A 6,052-nucleotide genomic window follows, 5' to 3' on the forward strand; every position below is an offset into this window, starting at 1 on the left:
AATAAAAAGAAGCCCTAGGAATGACTATGAAGCAAAACTCACTACAGAATCGCGTATCTTCAAGAAACCCTACTATTTTAAACTTTCAACTTCTAAATGTGTAAAGACAAAATGAATGCATTCTGTAAGACATTGTTCTCTGGTAATTCCAAATTGAAGACATAAATTTCTTATCCCAGTGCCAGATATTGAAAGTAATATTTCTATAGCTTATGGAAATCCAAATGTTGAATTAAATGCTAACATTGGGAGGAAATGAAATACAGTAAATAGAGAACTGGGCGTTTTCATTTCTACATTTTATTGTTCAGTGTGTAACAATTGATGAAATATTTAGCATGTTTATTTGTAGGGGATGTTTTTCATTTCTATGTGGTAGCGGCTTTTAAAAACACTACTGATGGTCCTCCGTAAATCATTACCTTGGGGTTTAGTTCCAGCTGCTCTACCATAGTTGTTTATTTCCTTATTAAATAAGATGTGTGGCTAACCCCTGAAGCCCTGTCAGAAAAGCCTTGAATAAATGTCTTTGCATTATTGGATTTTTTTTTTGGTATGTGACTCATTGATATTCTAGAAGATAAACCTTATTAGCCTTGTTTGTTTTTAATTTAGAAGGGTTAAATTACATTTTATTAAACTTCATTAGCTTCTCAAGCAAGCAATATGAATGTAGCTTGCATTCTGCAAACCTCGTCATAGTCACTTTATCTCGTTGCTGCTAGAGTAATTAGTTGAGTTGAATTTTCTTTTTGCAGTTGATAAGACTTCTTTAGAAATTGTGTCAGATCACAGTCATGATTGACGAATTACTTGGATTCGCTCCTGTTTGCCTGTTGCTGCTTTAATTTGTTGGTAATGTTTGAATCTACCACCTCGCATCTCTATCCCACCAGTTTCCCTTGCATCTGACTATTGTGACTAATGACAAAATGATTTCAAACTAAATCATCTTTTAAAATTCAAATTAAGCTTAGGTGCTTTTCTTGTTTGGAACCACTGTGTGTCTGCTGCATACTGATGGAGCCACTGTACACTCTGTGTGAAACATAACATCACTCTGACTGTCGCATTTGTTGTTCCAAAACTTGAAGGCTGTGTGAATATTATTCCCAGTGAGTCCCGTGCCAGGTAGCTCAGCAGATTTTTCAGCCCTTTCATAGTTTGTCATCATGGAAAATGACAACTACTTTTTACATAGTAGACCTTGCGACATCAGTGTAAAATAACTTGAGTATCATTTGGCTGCCTGGCAGAGAACAAAGATTTAAGCCTCAAATCAGTCTAATTCTCTTTTCCATATATAGGTTATGATATTTAGAGTGTTGAGACTTCTTAGGCATTCTTAGTCAGCCTTGGGATTGAGTCAGGATAACTTATATAATTTAGGTACTACCTGCAGTATTCTAGAAATATGCCCATAAACAAAGAAATAGTAATCTGAAGGTCAGATAGAAAGTTTCTGACACTTTCTCTTTAATTTGAAAAAAGAATCTTGACTCTGTATTATATCCATTTCAGTGAAATTTATTTAAAAATGAAGTAGGTGCCTGCTGTGTGCATTAGCCTGCGATGATTAATAAGATAGTTTTACACTCTAGAAGTTCACTAATACTTAAAAACTGGGAATAAAAAGATTTGACCTTTGTTTTCAGATGTTAATCCTAGTGGCACACTTCATACTGCCCCCTCCATTTTCATAAAGTCTGGTGCTTCATTGATTCTTTTTTCTGGACACCTTGGACTGATCCTGTCTCTTTGACTTGGGATCACTGTTTTCTCCAGACATATTCTTCAAGTCTATGCTTACATTTCTTTGATACTTATAACTTGCATAGCAGTGGATGTTGTCAGAATATAATTTTCAAACCGTCAAAAACATGAGTCATGCAAATATGGAATGAACCTGTATCAAAGTTTTATCTAACTCATTAATTAAGGAGTAATTAAATAGTAAAACTGGTTCAAAATCTTTTTTGAAAAATGCCTAAAAGTAGCCATTAAATTTTTTTCAAAAAGGGATACTAGAATGAGATTACTAGATTAGATACAGAAGTAGTTAATATCCTTCAGGGCATCAAAACCATAACCTTTGGGGCTCTTTTCTACTGAACAGGAATCTATACGTTAATATGCAACTTCACAGTGTTTGGGGTCAAATCCAATATTAAACAGCAAACTCAAACTCAAGTATCTTCCCCTAGAGACTTAATAATCCTTGGGTGGACTTTTTAAAGAATACTCTATACTGACATTGCAGGGACATGCTGTACTCCTTTCTGATTTCCAAGTCTTGAATAATTTTTTAACATTATACTTGACTATTACAAATACTTGACTGACTCAAATATATAGGTGTAGTTTATCAAGTTCCTTAATGCCTCGTCCACATTTGTGCATCCAAAGGCTGTGCAACATGGCAGAGCACTCGGTAGGTCACTCACTCTGTGACTTTCATCCACCATGACACTTCTGCTGTTATTCTCCTCTACTGTCAAATGAGAAACTGGAATAAGTTGATCGCTAGAATCTCTCCTAGCTTTAAAGTATGGTTATTCTTTAAGAATGGAATTATAAAGGGCAAAATATCTTGGTCCTTTAAAATAACATGGAATAGACAATAGGGTCCCCTTAATGGTCTTTGATGAATTCTGGGCAGACTAGCTCTCTAATTATCCCAGAATGTCTGAGAAACTTCCCCTGACAAGAGGTGTGACAATAGCTCCTGTTAGGCCCTTGATTTAATTAGTCTATATACGTTGTCTAGTGCCACAATAATGCTGCATAACAAACAACTACAAAGCCTCGGTGGCATACAAAAAAAAACATTTATTTTTGTTTTCAAGTCTGAGTCAACTGGGAAGTTCTGTTGATCTTGATTAGGCTTGGCTCAGCAGTTCATCATTTCTGAGCTGGGACAAACACAGGTGTCTAGTGGTCAGCTATCTATTGGGTGATGTAGGATAGCCTCACTAGGATGACTGGCTCTGCTCCAAAGGATCTCTCCAGCAGGCTAGCCCAAGCTTGTTCTTGTGGTGTTGGTGGCAGTGTTCTGAGAAAGAGTGGAAGCAAGGACTCATAAAGCTAAGACTCAGAAATAACACATCCCCACTTCCACCACATCCAGTTGGCCAAAGAAAGTCATAGGAAGTCTGTGGGGAAATAGAGTCCATTTCTTGATGGGAGGAGAAGGGGAAATTCATTCTACAAGGGGCATTAATATGGAGAGGGGGAACAAATTGGTGCCATGTTTGTATTCAATCAGCCATATTAGAACATAATTCACAGTTGGGATTTCAGGATGTTCCAGAAGGATTCTGATCTGGAGGGAAGGAAGACAGGGTCCTATAAGTAAGTGTTCTTGTGCTTCCTTCTCGGGTGCAGTTAAATCACTTAGAGTTAGTTTCATCTGTTAAGGTCTTACTTTTAAAATTCATTAGGCAGGATTAGAGCAGTCTTAGGGGGGTAATTATTCCCTATTACTGAGGCAAAGCCCTTCTGAGGACTTTACCAAATGCTACATGAATGTTGAGATTTTCCATTATGTCTGGTAGGAAAATGCACTATTCCTGGCTTGGTATGTGCTAGGTACCATTTCTTCTAATCCTTTCAGGTGGTTCTTTTTGCCTTGGGTAGTTACACTCAAAAATGGATCTGTGCTTAGCAAAATTCTCAGTGGGGACTCTTCAGATTTTTTGGACTTTTCTTTTCAGCATCAGCTTCTCTGGTACCTTTTCCTGTGAACTCTAGCCACCTTGATTTCCTCACCTTCTCAGCTTCATCTCCTCAATGTAGGTAGTCTGTCAGATTATTCCTGGATTCTCCTTTCCCGCTCTACAGCATGCAAACTCAAGTTTTTTTCTTCTCTCTCAATGATTGTGTCCTATGTTGTCTAATGTCCAATGTCTTCAAAAACATTTGTTTTACAAACGTTTTTAGTTTTTTTTGTTATTTCGTGCAGGAGAGTAAATTCAGTCCCTGTTACTCCTTTTTGGCCAGAAGTAGAAATCTCCAATTCTTAGAATTTAGTCTGAGGGAAAATATGAGTTTCTAAAGATTATGGGCAACCCAACTTTTGGTGGAAGAGGGCAATATGCAAATATCAGACTATATTTGAAAATATATATTTCTCTCCTGCTTATCCAATTGGTCCTTTATTACTCCCTTCCCTTCCCTTCTTGGTATACTTAGCATTTTGCCACAGTTTGACCCATCATTCTATTTTACTTTTTGTATATTTTTGATTGTGTCGTGTGTGGGTGTGCATTTTATCTTCCTAGTGATAGTGTAAACACTTTAAATGTTGTGGATATACCTTATCCTTCTTTATATTTTTCACCATGTGTATAACATTTTAGAATTAATTCTAATTAATTGATTATCCCTTTCTGTAAAGAGGGACTCAAAATCTGAGGATTAATTAGGCGGTGTTTACAATGTGCTTTGTAGAGGAAAAGTACAGGGTAAATAATGGTACCTTTAACTTTTAGGTTGATGTCAATTTTGGTTTCACTTGTCTCCACCTAAATTAGCTGCCATATGTTAGACTACAGTTTCTCATGAGTTCAGCTGCAAACTAGAAGAATATTTCAGGCTGACATGAAGAATACATTCTAAACCTCTCAGAACCTGCTTTGGCTCTGCATGTTGTGAGGCTTTTTCTTCTTTCTCTACTCAGGGAACTTGAAGGCATAATTCACAAGTATATAAGATATGGATTGAACACTTTCAACCTGCTTTATAAGTGTAGTATTGAAAAAAGATTCTACTTGTAGAATAAACACTTCTCTGTAAGGGAGCTTGCAGTTAATTGTATGTAATATTATCCATAAAATTCCCTGCAGACTGGCTCCTTCTAATCACCCACTTGTGAGCCCTTCTTCCTCTCTCTCTCCTCTACTTCTCCATCTCCTCACCCACCATTTATTTCATAAAATGGTGGTCGAAGAGGGTAGAAAAAGTAATTACAATATACCCCTAATATAACTTAGAATAAACACAATTAAGGTGGAAAAATGGTTGCAAAAAATCGTAGTATCTTCTAAAGACAGACATGATTATTTTGGGAATCATTTGAGCAATTACTTTCCTTCATTAGTATGGACAGTCTATAGTTGGCTATATGGTTATTTATCATGCCTGTCAAAATATAAGAATTAATTTTAATACTGACCACCTGTATTCAAATGCAGTCTTTTTCTATAGATAAAATAATTTTATGGAAAATAGTGAATTCCATTTTGATTTAAACACTCTTTATTGGTAAATAGTTTGAACTCAGATATTTATGCAATGATATGGTGTTGCTGTTTATACGTATGATACAACATTTTATTTAAAAATGATTTTCCTTTTTTTTGGCTGTGCCACGCGGCATGTGGGATCTTAGTTCCTGACCAGGGATTGAACCCACGCCCCCTGCATTGGAAGCATGGGGTCTTAACCACTGGACCGCCAGGGAAGTCCCAAAAATGGTTTTCCTTTGTATTCACATTACTAATTGTGGTGAAAAACTAAAATGCATGACGATTTCTAGACTTTATATAATAATGTCTATGTAAGATTATGAAAATAATTCTGAGGGATTTGGAAATTAAAGCTTTTGGAGCTTCTGTCTTTTTTTAAGGAATGTTATACACATGTGGATGGTTATTATTGTTTTTATTCTGTGCACAAAAATAGATATAGTTCTTCCTGTTTATAAAGCAAACATGTACAAAACTCACTGAAATGTATACAGCATATCAGAGAATATTATTTACAATAAAACTCAACAAAGAAGTTGTACAGCTATCATCATGAATTCTTAAAGTAAAATCAAGTATAACTCTAGCTTATAGTCCTAAATGCCTAACCTTTCTATAGATTTAAATTCTAATAATTTATAAGAATGGATAATATTTTGAAACAGCAGATGTTTGATTCAGAGTTTCACATATATATATGCCCTTTTTTAGTTAGGTATTTTCAAGCTCTTACATCAAGTTGAGTGACTATAGGATATTAATAAAGGTTTATTTTATGAAAACAGCTAATTTGTAATTATTTGACC

The 6,052-nt window shown here is 35.6% G+C and overlaps 1 protein-coding gene across 2 annotated transcripts in view; it reads left to right on the forward strand.

Moving 5' to 3' along the window:
• GABRA4 (gamma-aminobutyric acid type A receptor subunit alpha4) overlaps positions 1 to 6,052 on the forward strand; it is a 179,807-nt gene that overhangs the window by 58,269 nt on the left and 115,486 nt on the right. The window lies entirely within an intron of this gene.

This window comes from Balaenoptera physalus, assembly GCF_965194825.1.
Source record: "Balaenoptera physalus genome assembly, chromosome: 5".
Lineage (NCBI taxonomy): Eukaryota > Metazoa > Chordata > Mammalia > Artiodactyla > Balaenopteridae > Balaenoptera > Balaenoptera physalus.